The 16864-nt window shown below is 38.4% G+C and overlaps 1 long non-coding RNA gene and 1 pseudogene across 1 annotated transcript; both read left to right on the forward strand.

The window, feature by feature from the left end:
• The first annotated feature begins 1013 nt into the window (after positions 1-1013).
• On the forward strand, positions 1014-3685 carry LOC148129285 (uncharacterized). The gene is made up of 2 exons (XR_015745627.1): positions 1014-2131; positions 2834-3685. It is a non-coding gene; the product is annotated as an uncharacterized LOC148129285 (long non-coding RNA).
• Positions 3686-5894: 2209 nt separating this feature from the next.
• Positions 5895-16864, forward strand: part of LOC113427498 (vomeronasal type-2 receptor 26-like) — a 31616-nt pseudogene continuing 20646 nt past the window's right edge.

A 16864-nucleotide genomic window follows, 5' to 3' on the forward strand; every position in this document is an offset into this window, starting at 1 on the left:
ATAGTTTTTACAGATATTCTGGTGAATCATGGTGATGGTGATCTTAGTTCATTGTTTATTATAAGTTTGTGCAATTTCATTCCATGAGCTGAGTAAACAATCAACTTTCTTCTGCTTCTGTGCACAATCTGCACTTCAAAACATTTGATCGTTTTTCAGGTCTGGCCTTGGTTACATTAGTTCTAACAGCTTGCTTTTGAACAGCCAAAATGAAGCTTTTCCCCCCAGGTGTTCCAGTTATAAGGCATATTCAGATTTTATCATTATATACTTTCCCCCGCATCTTTTATAGAAATTGACAATATGAATTAGTATTCATTACACCACCAACCAGATGTCTAGATTGGATTTGGCAATTTTATCCACCTACTGAGTCTTTCCCAAAGAGCTAAGATAGGCAGATATTGTTGTATGATGATAATAAAGATATGGTGACAGGATGTATGCTAATTCAAGTCAAGCTTCCTTTTACAATTGACTTTGTAAATTATAAAATTTGGTGATTTTTGTCAATGCCAATGACCTTGAAGTGGTACTCCAAATGTTTTGGGATTGCACCCACTAACATTGTTAGTACTATATTTCATTTCTTTTCCCATAGTCTTTCTATTTATATTTGCAGATGTTTGTATGTTAAGACTTTTTTTCCCCAAGTTCCTTATTTTCTAATCTTTTCTAATCATCTCCAGGTACTGCAATGTCCACTACTGAAAATTATTTTGCTTTTCATACTTTTCTCCCAATTTAGCTCCACCACTATCTGAGAAGCACCTCATTCAATAACAGTGATGAGGAACAGATTTCTTTTGATCAGAATGGAGAATTAGTAGGTGGTTTCAACATTTTAAATTGGATCATGTTCCCCAATCAATCTTTTCTCAGAGTTAGCATTGGTAAAATAGACACACAGGAATCCTCAGGTGAAATTCTTACTATTCAAGAAGATGCCATTGTGTGGCCTGGGATATTTAACCAGGTAGGGTTGAGATGCATATGAAACTGTATAAAATTCCGGCAGAATTTTATAAAACACTACAAGAATCGTTGAGCATTCCACTGCTAGAAGTCATGAATAAAGTTATGTTAAATAAGAAAATACCTAAAACATGGTCAGAAGCTTATATTACACTTATTCCAAAAGAAGGGGCCGACCCATTACAAATTAAGAACTATAGACCTATTTCTTTACTGAATGTGGACTATAAAATTTTTGCTTCAATTTTGGCAGAAAGGCTTAAAAAATACTTAAATAATTTTATTCATCCTGATCAGAATGGATTCTTACCAAAGAGACAAATTAAAGACAACATGAGGGTAATTCTGGACACTTTGGAATATTATGAGGCGCATCCTGAAAAACAAATGGCTTTGATATTCCTAGATGCCCAAAAGGCATTTGATAATGTGAACTGGAGATTTATGTTACTATTACTGGAACAGATGGGCTTTGCCAGAAAATTTATTCAAGCAATAGAAGCGATATATTATAAGCAAACGGCAAAAGTAATGATAGAGGGAGAATTTACAGACTCTATTAATATAAGAAAAGGCACAAGACAAGGATGCCCATTATCACCTTTGCTATTTGTACTGACTTTGGAAGTGTTGAATAGAAATATCAGAGAGGACCAAAATATAAAAGGAATGAAAGTCAAAAAGGAGGAATTTAAATTGCAAGCCTTTGCGGATGACTTGGTTTTCATTCTGGAAGGTCCTCTAGAGACAGCTTTAAAACTATTGGAAAAGATAGAGACGTACGGTGAGATGGCTGGTTTGAAAATAAATAAAGATAAAACAAAGATTCTGACATAGAACATGTTATTAAGACAAAGAGAAGAACTGGCAGATCTATTGAAAATTCAAGTTACGAACAAGGTTAAATATTTGGGGATACATTTGACGCCAAGATGTACTACATTGAAAGAGAATAATTATATTAAACTTAAACAGCAGATAGCATCTGATCTGAAGAAATGGGAAAACCTACAACTGTCATTGATAGGTAGAATTTCAACAATCAAGATGAATATTTTACCCAGAATTTTATATTTGTTCCAAACAATACCAATTAGGCTTGGCAAAGATTATTTTGAAGAATTAAATAAAATTGTGTTGAAGTATATATGGCAAGGTAAGAAAGCGAGAATAAAATTAAAACTTTTACAAGATGCTAGAACTAGACGAGGATTTGGCCTTCCTAATTGGGAGTTGTACTACCAAGCTGCAAATTTAATGTGGGCCAAAGAATGGATAACATTAAGAAAGACTAGATTGTTGACATTAGAAGGACATGATTTATAAGGGAACTAAATCACAGGGCTATTTTAGAAGGCATTATATATGGGAGTCTTTATGGTTGAACTGGGAGAAAATTAAGAGACAATGTTATTTGAAAATCCCAGTTTGGTTATCAACTATTGAAGCTTTTTCTTATCCTATAACATATAAGGAGGAACAAACAGTTAGATATGGGGAAATATTGGATGAAAAGGGTGAACATAAAATGATGCAAAATCTAGAAGAACAAGGTATAAAGATGAATTGGTTTTCATATGCTAAATACACTCAAGGTATCTTAAAGATTCTAAAACAGAGGATTTTATGATAAAATGACTGACCTAGATAGGATTTTGACAGGTACTGATGAAAAAGTGATCAAAAATTATATAGTTATTTGTTGGAAATTAAATTAGAGGAAGAACAAGTTAAAGAAACGATGATTGCCTGGGGGAAGAATTTTGGATATGGGATTGATTTAGAGAAATGGCAAAAATTGTGGTCTCAAAATTATAAAATGACAATGTCAACAGCATATAAAGAAAACTTGTATAAGATGTTTTACAGGTGGCATTTCCCCCCAACAAGAATAGCAAGAATGTTCAAGAATAAATCTGAAAAGTGCTGGAAATGTCATCAGATACCTGGCTCATATTACCATATGTGGTGGACTTGTGAGGACGCTAGAAAATATTGGACTAGAATTCGCATATGGTTGGAAAAAATGACAAAGAAACATATAGATTTGAAACCAGAGATTTTTTTATTGGAAATCTTACCAGATACATATAATAAAAATTTGAAGTATTTGATTGCAAATGTATTAACAGCGGCTAGGATTGTATTTGCTAAAAATTGGAAGAGTGAGAAAATACCATCAGAGGAAGAAATTATTATGAAAATATTGGAATGTGCTGAAATGAGTAGATTGACATTTGAAATTAGAGAACAAGAAGATAAACAATTCTATGAAGTTTGGGACCTTTTCTATCAATGGCTAGATAATAAAATATAATAATAGAATATTTAGAAACTTAGGAAATAATGAATATATACTTCTTCTTTTTCTTTCTTTGATACTATTTTTATAAAATTTTATTAAGATAGACTTGGTATGACTTTATGATTTGTTATAAAATAAATTAAGTAAATTATAGTTATCTCGTTAAAGTATGAATTAATAAAATTATAGTCAAATGATAGTTTAATAATGATATCAGGCTATATAATTGTTGATTGATAATATGAGCTATTATTTAATATAACTACAATGGAGACTATGAAATGGATGCACAAAAAAAAGTGGTAAACCAACCGATACACTGTCTGTAAATTTATGAAGGAGGATGATGCTTTTATGTTTTATGTTTTATGTGTTTTTGTTCGTTGTTAAAATCAATAAAACTTTTTTTCAAAAAAAAGAAAAGAAAAAGAAACTGTATAAAGTTGTTGTCCATAATGGTTAAAAAGTTAAATATGATTCTCTTGAAGACATTGACAAATAAAATGTCGCGTCGAGCGACCGGTCCGTTGATTCAATTCTCCAGTCTGTTGCTGAATTCCTTTCAAGAAATAATTTAGCAGAGCCCTCGCGAGGGTGAGTGCCAAGGCACAAAGAAAAAGACACAAAACAAACAGTTTCTTTAGGTGAGGAAACACATCGCGCCTGGGGCAGATGGAATGGTCCCGGGGCCCCCGATTGCTTTGCGCTGTCCCCTTTTATTGTGCTGATTCCAAAGACGGAGGTGCGGGGTGATTGCAGGAAACAAAGAAGTTACAGAGTTAATCATTAAAACCAAGATACGTGACACAAGGAGCAAACTATATGACTGATAGTTTTCAGGTAGACATGTCTTAATACTAAATACACAGTTTCTAGCTGACACAGACTTTTGTAGTTAATCCTGTCAGTTTCAGTGGAATTTGCCCTGAGTGGTGTACGTGCTGGGCAAGATTTGTTCTATGGCAAAATAGCTAAGGCAGAATAGCCACAATTCCTCCTTTTCTTTATTTTTGTGCTCATGATTCAGGTAGAGTCCTTTCTCCTCCCGAGTAGTCCCATAAGGTGGCAACAAACCCTTCGGTTTGTTGATGCCTTGCAGAACCAACTCATATGAGGAAAAGTCCTCATCCCCGAATCGTGGCTGGGCAGAGTTAACAAAATTTCTTTGGGAGAAAAGGAGTTAGTAGTGTCTATTTCCTCCTCTGACTCTAGGTCAGAGGACCATTCCAGCAAGGGTTTTTTGGCAAGATCTTTTGATGCAATGATAGATGTGAGAAAGCTAACCGATTTTTGAGTATTGTTAACTTCATTATCAAGGGTATTCAAACTATCTTTCAAAAAGGTAAGTAAGCGTCCTAGTACACATGGGCCAATAGTACAGGCAAGAAGCAATAGCACAAGAGGACCTATTAGGGCAGACAATAGGGTGGTTAACCAGGGAGAAAAAATTAAACATGCCTTGATACCATGGCTGACCTTGTTGTCGTTCATTCTCTCTATCCTTCAAACGTTTACGTAATTCAGCCATGGAATCTTTGACAATTCCTGAATGATCAGCATAAAAACAACATTCTTCCTTTATTGCTACACATAATCCCCCTTTGTTTAGAAATAACAAATCTAGACCTCTTCTGTTCTGAAGGGTCACTTCAGCTAGAGATGAGAGAAGTTTGGAGAGCAGAAATTGAAGTCTCTATGCGTTTGAGATCTTCATCTATTTGTAAACTGAGGGTTGCTAACTGTTGATGACCACCAGCTAGAGCCGCTACTCCAGTGGCTGCACCAGCGGCTCCAAGACCCAGCAATACAGATAGTGTTACAGCTGTTATGACTTCTCGTTTCTGACGAAGGGGAATTGTGGAGGTTCAAGTTCGTTAACAAGTTCCGGCCCTGGATAGAAAGTGATCTTTGGGAGCAATTTTACCTGAATGCAAAAGGATCCCTGAGCAATAAGAACATCACCATGTGCACAAGCGGTGGCTCCAGTGGAACAGGCCCATACAGAATTATTACCTGGGATAAAGAATTGGCCCTTGAGGCGAGCCGTGATATTGCCATTGGAGGTGGTGTATAGAGGACCGTAGCCTCCAATGTTAAGGTTTGATCTTTCTTTTGGTAGATATACATTACAGTGATACCCTGATGAAACATTCTGACAATATTGGGAGTAATTGGTAGGGATGTGTCCTAGGCAACATCCCCGACCGACTATATCAGTGATAGTGATGGAGGAAGTGTTCCATCGGCATTGTGTGTCACTGGTGGAGTTACTAATGGGTTCATTGGAAGCTACTGCATCGTAAAATGGTGGCAATTCAGATAAGCAAAGCCAACATTGATCAGTTTTGGATGAATCATTAAGTGTAGTTGCTAGCAATGTGAAAGAAGAATTGACCAACTGTACTAATGGATTCACCTGGATATTGGGTTTTTGTAGAAAGATTGATTTCAAATTGGGATTGGGACCAACATCATAAGTGGACATGGATATCGAGAGGCTAATTGTAAAAACATTCCCTTCATCTCCTTGACCATCCCACTGACGCCCTCCCAAGTAAACCCAACCATCCATTGTTTTTTTGCAAGTGTCTTTCCTTGTGCAGTAAAAGTGATTATGAGTGGATTCATTCTCTGTCCTAGCAAGGCCATGGAGAGCAGGGAGGCTGTGCTTGGGCACGGGTAATATGGATATAGTCATTTTTGGTAGGTGCTTCCCACCAGATATGACCTGTGGATACACAACTCCATTTTTTACAATATCTGTCAACTACCCCACCGCAGGCGGAACGAGAAGTGCCAGTACTGTGGGCAGGGCAAAAATATAGTCTATAGTTGTCAGCAGGTGCTGGAGAGCAGGAGCCTTGCTTGTCCCATGTATCAGCTTGCAATTTTTTGTCTGCGAATTTTTCGATTCCTGTTCCCATTTCAGCAAAATCCATGAAAAGCGGAGGAAACCATGGCCATCGAGTATAGTTAGTGGTGGTATTTAAAATTTTTCCTTGAAAGTCAAGGATAGTCCAGGTATAAGTTTGAGGTTGATGTTCATTTGTAGAAGATGATTGTATGCTTCGAGGAGTGCGACGATAGCCAAATCGTGGAATAGCATGAAATGAGGCTGCTGGAACAAGGTAAGAGTCAATTGAGAGGAAGTGGCGAACCCTTGACCATTTTTGTAATTTCACATTGGTATTGTCCAAAGTCACTGGGTTGAACTTTCCATAGGACTAATGTGGTGGCATGAAAATAAGAAGTAATAGAATAGTGAGTGTCCTCTGCAAGCAGTGTGTCATTACGGAACCAGCACCAAAAGGTGCCCTTCTTCTTAATTGAGAGCGTTGCAAACATTCCATGGCGTTAGAGATGGAGCTGTCACCCGATGACTGCAGGATACCGAAGATGGCGAGCTCGAATGAGAGCCGTAGTCTTGCGATGAGTGTCGTCATAGATGAGGTGGCGTCTTCGCGCGACAGGTGGTTTGTAGCGATCAGGAACCCAGGAAGATGGATGATGCCATATGCAGGTGGTGACATCACAAGGTGGAAAGCAGCAACGAAGATGCCATCGTAGTTTGTCCCCAGGAAAAGGTGGCTCAGAATTAGCTAGAGAGGGCAATGTAAGGAAAACGGAGGATAGTGGAGGAGATGCCACTGAAGGAGTGGAAAGCAATAGAACAGTGTGATTGAAATAGGTGTGATTGTGGAAAAACCCCAAGCAAGAATAGGAACCTATAGTAAGCGGAGTGACATGTATAGTTAAAAAGATTAAACAAGGAGAATAGTAATAGTGAACAGTTATGTCAGAAGTAGGAGGAAGGAAAGCGACCGTTGTGTTGGAAAACATAATTACATGCCAGAAGGAGATTATCTTTAAAAACAAAGGTAACAGTGTCAGCAAGGAAAGCAAAAATAGCATCAGGAGATGCCCTAAATTGAGAAAAGACAGGAAGTATCGATATCAGAAGAAAGATTAGGATCAGAGTCAGGTTTGCCATGGTAAGGTCTGACACAGCGAGCAGGAACCCAAAGCACTCGATCAGGAAGTTGGACAGCAGCGTAACCCTTTCCCCAGGTGATGAGCTGTGCAGGACCTTTCCACGCAGGATCTGGAAGCTGTCTGAAATAGACAAGAGGACGGGGAAGAGGAACTACTGGCTTGGTGAAGTGGCGGGGAAGCCGCCGTGGCAGGAGGAGAGCCAGTAAGATTGAGAAAGTTAAGAGTATAAAGACAAACATTTAAGATATTTTGCAACGTTGGGAGGTTCGGGGCCTGAGCCTTTTTTCCCCAAGTGCCGATCAAGGGCCTGTTTCAAAGTTTGGTTCGATCTCTCCACAATCGCTTGACCTTGGCTGTTGAAGGGTAAACCAAACTTATGGGTGATGGCCCATTTATGACAAAACTCAGCAAAGGGAGAGCTGACATAAGCAGGACCATTATCTGTTTTGAGAATTTTTGGACATCCCAACGTTACGAATGTTCGAATACAGTGATTAATAACATTTTTGGTAGCCTCTCCTCTTTGCAATGTAGCTATAATAAACCCTGAATAAGTATCTACTGATACATGAATGTATTTCAGGGAGCAAAGGGAGGATAATGAGTGATATCCATTTGCCACGTATCACAGGCTTGAGTACCCCTGGGATTAACGCCTTCGGGATACCTTTGGCCTGCAAGCTACATGTTGGACATTGTTGAATTATTGCCGTGGCTTCTTGATATGTAATTCCAAATTGTCGTACTAGGGCTTTCCTGTTTTGATGAAAATAATCATGACTCTCTCCAGGTGAAGGCTGTTGGAGAAGGAGAGGAGGCCATAATTTTACAAGCCTCGTCTGCCATATGATTGCCTTCTGCTAGGAATCCAGGCAATTGCTGATGACTTCTGATATGGGCTACAAATAAGGGTTTCCCTCGTTTTTCAACAGGGTCTGAAGCTGCAAAAAAAAAGTGTCATGAGAGAGGGAGGGGTAACAGGGGAGATATATGCGCCGAAAATATGAGCAACCATCTGGGTAACATACATGCTATCAGATATTACATTTAAAGGTTGTTGTGAAAAAAGAACAACGCCAATAGGAAGGCAGCTAATTCAGCTTGTTGTGGTGATGTTTGTGAAGTAGTTAAGCGTTTATGCCATTGAGCATTTTAGTACCATGTACATGCTCAATATTTTTGAATCATCAGTAAATACAGTGAAGCCTTCCTTCAATGGCTGTTGGACAAAAGGTGATTGTAAAACAAAGGAACTGTCCGCAACACCTGCAGTCGTGAATCAGAGGGAAGGTGGCACGACACTTGGACACACCAATCTTCCAACACGTCCTGCAGGGTTGTGGAAGTCTGAAAAGAGGTTCCCATTGAGTGATCTTAAAAGGAATATACAATGTAAAATATCCATTCCCATCAGGGCTTTGGTTCTCTTACGCCCTTTTTCTATAAGAGAGGCCATTTGCGCTGCTCTAGTAAAAATAGATGTTTTTGGAGTGTGTGGTAGGTGTAGCCATTCCAAGATATGAAGATTTCTTGCATCTGATATTTGGACAATTATTGCAGTCAGTAGTTGATGAGTGGAAAGGATAGCAAGAGAAGGTGGTGTGTCTGTGAGTGCACGGTTTACCCATCGGGTGGCTAGGGCTGTGTTTACTTGTTGTAAAGCCTGTAGGTGCTGATCTGAAAGATAGACCTTATCTGCTGGATTTTTCAATCCTACTAGTGCTTGAAAGAGTGGTGATAGCATATGTGTGGTTAGAGCAAGATATGGTCGAGCCAGTTAATAACCCCCAAGCACTGCTGTAATTGGACCAGCGTGGTTGGCTGGGGAAGTGTGAGTGAAGGATATGTGGAGATGCTGTGGAAGCTAAAACCTTGTGGCCTAAATATTGCATCGGGTAGTGAGACTGGATTTTTCAGGTGCTATATGTAACCCTGCTTTTGCTAATGTGGTCAAGAGGATCGGGAAGGTTTTTTGAACCGTCCCCTTTGGCCCATCGGCAGCGATTAAGATATCATCCATGTAATGATATACAAGAAAACTAGGAAATTGAGATCGATAAGGCCGCAGAGCCTCATTGACAAAAATTGACACATAGTTGGTGAATTTAGCATACCTTGTGGAAGAACTTTCCATTGATACCGAGAGGTGGGTTTAGAGTTGTTAAGCTCTGGTACTGTAAAGGCAAAGATGATCCTATCTTTTTGTGCCAGAGGTATGGAAAAGAAACAGTCCTTTAAATCTATTATTATGAGATCAAATCCAGCTGGGATCAAATTAGGATTAGGCAGGCCACACTGCAGTGGTCCCATGGGCTGAAGAATGGAATTAATCACCCTGAGATCGTTTAGGAGGCGCCATTTGCCAGATTTCTTTTTAATGACAAAGACAGGGGTGTTGTAAGGACTAGTGGATGGTTCAATATGTCCCTCTGTTAACTGTTGATGGACAAGAAGATGTAAAGCCTCCAATTTTTCTTTGGTGAGAGGCCATTGATCCACCCAAACAGGAATAGAGGTTTTAAGAGTAAGGGATAAAGGAGAAATAGACATTTAGATAGAAAAACTATGGTAGCTGAATATAAGCCTGAAATTGAGAGAGTAAATCACGTCCCCAGAGGTTACAATGTAGAGGAAGGATATAGGGTTTAAGATAAACAGTTAAGGTAGAATGCTTAGTAGAAGCAGAGAGCCAATGAGCTGACCTTAGCAGCTTGGGCCCCACCTACGCCCTGCACTGAAGAAGCTTCTGTCGATCTAGGGCTGTCTGAAGGCGACTGATGAATGAAGCATATGGCTCATCAGGATTTTGCATAATTTTCAAAAATGCTTGGGTGGACTGCGAATCTGAATCATCCACTCGCTTTAAGGCATTCATAGCACACATATGAATAATGGCAAAACCAAGAGGAGGAATTTTGTTGTTGTGCTAGAGTAGAGGATTGACCTTTTCCCATTAAATGATCTACAGTTACTCCAGCAGGCAAACCCCTACGAATTTCAGCCTCAACACCTTTTTCATATTCAGATTGCCACACAACATATTGCGCCGGAGTCATAAGCATAGAGAAAAGCATTTTCCAGTCATAAAGTAACATAACAGTATTAGCGGTGACCAAAGAATCAAGTATTCCCGAGTAAAAGGAGAGTGTAATCCATAAGTTGTAACTGCATCTTTTATATTTTTAAAACTTTAAACTCAATGTTGCTGTGAACATTGCCTCCCGCTGCACCAGGGATAATAGTCATAGGATAAGCAGAAGGATCTTCTGTTTCTAAAGGCAGAGGTGATGACAGAAGATTAGTTATAATACCTCCCACAGGTTTTATCGGAGAAGGGTCAGGAAGAGAAGAAGGAGCGGAAGGAGAAGGAAAAGAAATGTCAGGATACGGAGGTGGTAAGGAAGAAATTGTGTCAAGATGAGCCGCAAGAGGCTTAGTAGTTTTTAAAGGAGAAGGGGAATCAGAGGAAACAGGGGAAAAAGAGGTTTCAGGAAGAGTAGAAGGCGGATAAACAGTAGTTATAGCAGCCATTATCGCTCTCAAGAAATGAGTATATCCATGGGAGCTCTAGGAATTTCGTGTAGATATTTCCTAATCTTTCCCATAGAGAATGGCGGAGAGTTCCCGCAGAGGGATAGGCTGGACAATGTGCCTCTATGTAAATTATAAATTTATTTAAAGATTTCTTAGAAATAGGGTACACAGTGGTACCATTGATTTTTGAAAGAATTAGCCTTCTTCACCAAATCGTAAAGTTCGTCCCTATGTCCTGAAACCTTGGAAAGTGAGGAGCCCATTACTTACGTTCGTACAGAGCCTTTGCCAGGTGCGTAGAAATGGGAGTGAAGGCGATGCACCCCTAGACAGAAGTCACACCGTGAAACTGAGAAAATTGAAGGATCCCGGACGAATCGAAGGATCCCGGACGAGCCCCCAGTTGTCGCGTCGAGCGACCGGTCCGTTGATTCAATTCTCCAGTCTGTTGCTGAATTCCCTTCAAGAAATAATTTAGCGGAGCCCTCGCAAGGGTGAGTGCCAAAGCACAAAAAAAGACACAAAACAAATAGTTTCTTTAGGTGAGGAAACACATCGCGCCTGGGGCAGATGGAATGGTCCCAGCGGCCCCGATTGCTTGCGCTGTCCCCTTTATTGTGCTGATTCCAAAGACGGGGTGCTTGAAGGGTGATTGCAGGAAACAAAGAAGTTACAGATTTAATCATTAAAACCAAGATACGTGACACAAGGAGCAAACTACATGACTGATAGTTTTCAGGTAGACATGTCTTAATACTAAATACACAGTTTCTAGCTGACACAGACTTTTGTAGTTAATCCTGTCAGTTTCAGTGGAATTTGCCCTGAGTGGTGTACGTGCTGGGCAAGATTTGTTCTATGGCAAAATAGCTAAGGCAGAATAGCCACAATAAAATAAATAAATAAAATAAATAAAAGAATCAGGTGGTATGATGGTTAAAGCATAAGGCTAGAAACTGAGGCATTGTAGTTCTAGTTCTGCCCTAGGCAAAAGGTCAGGTGGATCACTCAGTCTAGGATTTGGACCTCTCAACCCGAAGGATATAAGATCCAACCACTTCTGAAAACTTTGCCAATAAAATGACAGGGACCATTAGCCACTAGGAATCAAGACTGAATGAAAGGAATAAAACTGACTAGGAGGAGGAGGAGCAGGAGAGGGTGGAGGAGATCACGTTAATATATTTCCTAGAAATTTAAAATGAAATGGAAAATTATCCTGTCCTTTTATAGCTTGTGTATGAGTATGTTTTTTATCAATTAGAAAGGCATGATCCAAACATGATTTCAGTATAAAATTATCCTCTGTGGAAAGACAGGATGTTTGTAAATACCCCCTCCCTTTTTTTACATAATTTAGAAGATCAAAAAAGCCAGTTTTATTTCAGAGTTTCAACCCACTCAAATGTCATTGGAATCAATCTTAATGGATTGTTGATATTGTTGCTAATGTTGTTATTATTCTTGCCTTATGTCTTTAACTCACCCAGATTTGTTTGATATTGGGTTCATAGCAAAAACTATCCACTATTGACCTCATCCCATTCCTAAGAGGTCTGTAAGGGGCGTGCATACAATCATGCCTACCGTCCCTGTCCTTTTGTCCCCATTTATTCATACCTATTTCCTGTATTCTTACTCATGTTTACACTTATACCTATTATCTTGTAAGCGATAGACAAATCAAATCAATAAATAAAAATAAAATAAATAAAAAACCTGTAAAATAAAAACAAATGAACTTAACAGAAAATATTATCTTAGCAAAAATAATAGAAATAAATACATATATAAATGTCTTCTCATTCTATCAGCCTGTCTTTCTAAGCCATATATTGCCTAATGAGTTGCAAAATCTAAACTAACTTTATTCTGTTTTAAACAGACACAGCCATTTTCTCTCTGTAATCCTCGTTGCCATTTAGGGTATACTAAGTCTAAGAGGGAAGGAGAACAATTGTGCTGCTATAATTGCATTCCCTGTTCAGATGGGAAGATTTCAGACAAGGAAGGTAATAAATAGCTTTACATAGAGGAAGGATTGTGACCAAATTTGGCTGCATGAAGTATTTCTGTTCATCCAAAATGCAATGTACATTTGTTGACAATGTACATGCCAACAAAGCTTGCTCTGAATTCTTAAGGCCTTTTCCCTTCCCTTCCCTTCTCCTCCTCTCTCTCCTGATTCCTCTCAGTTCCTCTCCTGTCCCTTCTCTTCATCTCCCCTTCTCCTCTCTCCCCTTTTACTCTTCTCCTGCCTGCCTGCAGTATTTTCCTCTTAATTTGTTCATTCTCAACCTTCCTATTTCAGCTTCTGGTGAGCTAGAATTTTCTTTATTCTTTTTGCCATATTTTAATTTTTTGTCTCTTTAAAAAAACAACAACAACCCATTTTACTTTTTTGAAGAATTTGGTGAACAAAAAATTCTACTAATAAAGAGATCATTAATTAACATATAAGTAAGATAAGTAGCTTTGGTTTTATACTTTTTTCTTCATTTTCTGTATCTCTCTGAGAGAGTAGCTACATTTAGGAGGTCACTGGAAAGTATTTCTGTATAAAAAGAGATAATCAGAATTACTCTAACTCCTAATCTATTATTTCATCTAATAAATAACAAATTCCATCCCCCCCCCTTCTTCAAATCTTCCTTTTATTTAAGGAAAGTGATTCAGCTTTGTATTATTACCAACACAATTGTAATGGTGCAATGGTTAAAATGCAGTATTGCAGGTTAACTCTGGCCACAGCCAGGAATTCAATCCTGGCTGACTCAAGGATGACTCATCCTTCCATCCTTCCAAGTTCAGAAAATGAGGACCCAGATTGTTGGGAGTAATGATGACATTATAAACCACTGAAAGGAATTCTGTAAAGCACTATGGAGCAATATATAAGTCTAAGCACTATTGCTAGTGCTATTGCTATACTGAAAAAGTATGAATGTATTTTTTTTTTCAGATATAGCTGATTGTTTTGAATGCCCTAAGGAGCAATACCCAAACAGATTCAAGGATGGATGCCTTCCAAAACAAATAACATTTCTGTCTTATACAGAACCATTGGGGATCATCCTGGCTATGTTTGCTCTCTGCTTTTCTTTCTTCACAGCTTTGGTGCTTGGAATCTTAATGAAACACAAAGAAACACCCATCGTCAAAGTCAACAACCAAAGTCTCAGCTATATTCTACTGATCTCAATCCTATTCTCTTTCCTTTGTTCTTTGTTGTTACTTGGCAAGCCTGAAGAGTGGAAATGCCTCCTTCGACAAACTTCCTTTGGCATGATTTTCACCATAGCAGTTTCTTGCATATTGGCCAAAACCATCATAGTGCTGTTTGCTTTCATGGCTACCAAGCCTGGATCTCGAATGAGGAAATGGGTGGGGAAGAGATTTTCTAACTCCATTATATTTTCTTGTTCCTTTATTCAAACCCTAAATTGTATTGTGTGGCTGGCCACCTCTCCCCCTTTCCCTGATTTGGATTTGCATTCAGTGACTGAAGAAATTATACTGCAATGTAATGAAGGTTCTCCTGTCATGTTCTGTTGCATCCTGGGCTTTATGGGTTTCCTAGCCACTGTCAGTTTTGTTGTGGCATTTTTAGTTAGGAAATTACCTGACAGTTTTAATGAAGCCAAGTTCATCACATTCAGCAAGCTGATGTTTTGCACTGTTTGGATGACATTTCTTCCAACCTATCTGAGCTCCAAGAGAAAATACACAGTAGCTGTGGAGATCTTCTCCATCTTAGCTTCCAGTGCTGGGTGTTTGGGTTTTATCTTTTCTCCAAAATGTTATATTATTTTGGTAAGGCCTGAGCTGAACAGAAAGGGGCACCTAGTAAAAATAAACAAGTAACAAATCTATAACTCAACTATTTTTCCCCTCATGACCATAAACCATCATATTTAATTATACTGAGTCTATTGGGTATTTATAAATGATTGTTTTCTTTTATATGGACCTAATTTTCCTACAGAGATTGCATCAAAATGATGGATGGGTCTGTATATTTTTATTATGTTGATTTTGGCTTCTTCCTATTTATGATATTCGTATTAATTATAATTTTGTTATCTTTTGTTTTTGTTGAGGTAGGCTATCCAGAATCACAATTATATGAATTGGATGGCTAAATACATATTTCAATTTTCACCCCTGAGTACATCTATCCCTACAGCTCCAAGTAGTTGCACTATGGAATAAAAACTAGACTCTCTTCCTGTAACTGTTTTTGAAACAGATCTTGTCTTTGAAAAGGGTAGATTACCTGGAACAAATTGGAGTTGATTACAGTAGTGGTGATCAGTTATGAATATTTTTTGTAGTTCGCTCCATATTGAGTTTATTTTATATTTATCTAGAAGCCTCTGTCATTCTGGATTTATCAAGAAACCTCTGATATTCTAAATAAATGAGCAATTTTTTCCAAGGTTAAGCTTTCACTTTTATGATTAAATATACAGACAGAAGAAAGTGCTATAGTTATTGATGTATGTGCATACTTCTCTCTCTGTGTGTGTGTGTGTTTGTGTGTGTGTGTGTGTGAGAGAGAGAGAGAGAGAGAGGGAGGGAGGGAGGGAGGGAGAGGGAGGGAGGGAGAGGGAGAGAGATTTGTGCAGGAGTTTGTTCTGTTTCTGGCATATTCCAAGAAGGAGCAAAAAATAAAGTTGATAATCCCTTGCCAATGGCACTCAAACATCAGCTGGGAATAGGAAGTGATGGGGTTGCTGGACAAAGAGCTGAATAGGAATTAAGACTCATTCACTGCTTGAAAACTAGCCCTGCAGATCAAGTCAGCTTCCCAAGTCAAGACAAGATGGAGAATTTGAGATTGAAGCAGATTGCTTTCAAGGATACCTTCGGTGCAGTTGCAATTAGGACAAAAGAAGAATAAAGCAAGACACTGAATTATATAAAACAGGGCTAGTTTATAGGGAGCAGCCAATTTAGAAACAATGGCCAAAATAGAGATATAATGTTGGCATTATAATGAATATAATATAATGTTGAAGAAGATGGCAGAGAGGCATTTTCAAAGTTCTGCTGATTGAAATTGAAGATCAAGACTCCTGCTGTTTATTCTTCTTAATAATGTTCTTTGTTTAAAGGGAAAATAATTGCACCTCAAAAGAGAAAGAAGATATGCAGATAGTCCTCAACTTACAACAGTTTGTTTAGTGACCACTCAAAATTACAAAAGCACTGAAAAAAGTGACTTATGTCCATTTTTCACACTTATGACTGTTGTACAATCCCCATAGTCATGTGATTAACATTCATATGCTTGTGAACTGACTTATATTGACATTGGCAGTGTCCTGGGGTTATGTGATCCCTTCTGAGACTGCCTGACAAGCAAAATAAATGGGAAGCCAAATTCACTTAACGACCATATTACTAATTTAATAACTGCAACGATTCACTTAACAGCTGGTAAATAAGAATACATAGAATGGATTGTGGCACCTTTACATGCAATTATAGGTAGTCCTTGACTTACAACTTGTCACTTAACAAGTGTTCAGAATTACAAAATGTCCAGAACTGGCACTTTATGGCCCATGAAGCATTTCTGGGAATCATAAAAAGCTTTTGACAATCCCACACACAAACATGCAGTCACATGACCACATTGAAGGCACTTAGCAACCAGGACACCTTTACAACCATTTGCGGCATCCATCCCATGGTCAGTTTCTGGTTAAAAAAAACCACCCATTCAGAAGAATGGATTCACACTTACAATCATGCATTCATTTAACAGATGCTGCAAAATATTTCATAAAACCAGATCTGGATACATGGATACCTTGACTTATAACCTAACAACTTACAACTGGAAATGAACTTCTAATTGCAGTTGTAACTCAGAAACTGGATGATTTAGGGAGTGTATAATTTCCTTGGTTTAAAACTTTATGTATATATGGAAAGAGAGAGAGAGAGAGAGAACAAGAACGAGAACATAGACATAGATGTAAATGTCAGCAACTTTTTCACTTTACCAAAGGAACACCAAAGTTGAGCTGAAATCTAGGGAACATATTT

Source organism: Notechis scutatus, chromosome Z, assembly GCF_049901735.1.
Source record: "Notechis scutatus isolate UNSWTSFEM ecotype Mainland chromosome Z, rNotScu1.2, whole genome shotgun sequence".
Taxonomy (NCBI): domain Eukaryota; kingdom Metazoa; phylum Chordata; class Lepidosauria; order Squamata; family Elapidae; genus Notechis; species Notechis scutatus.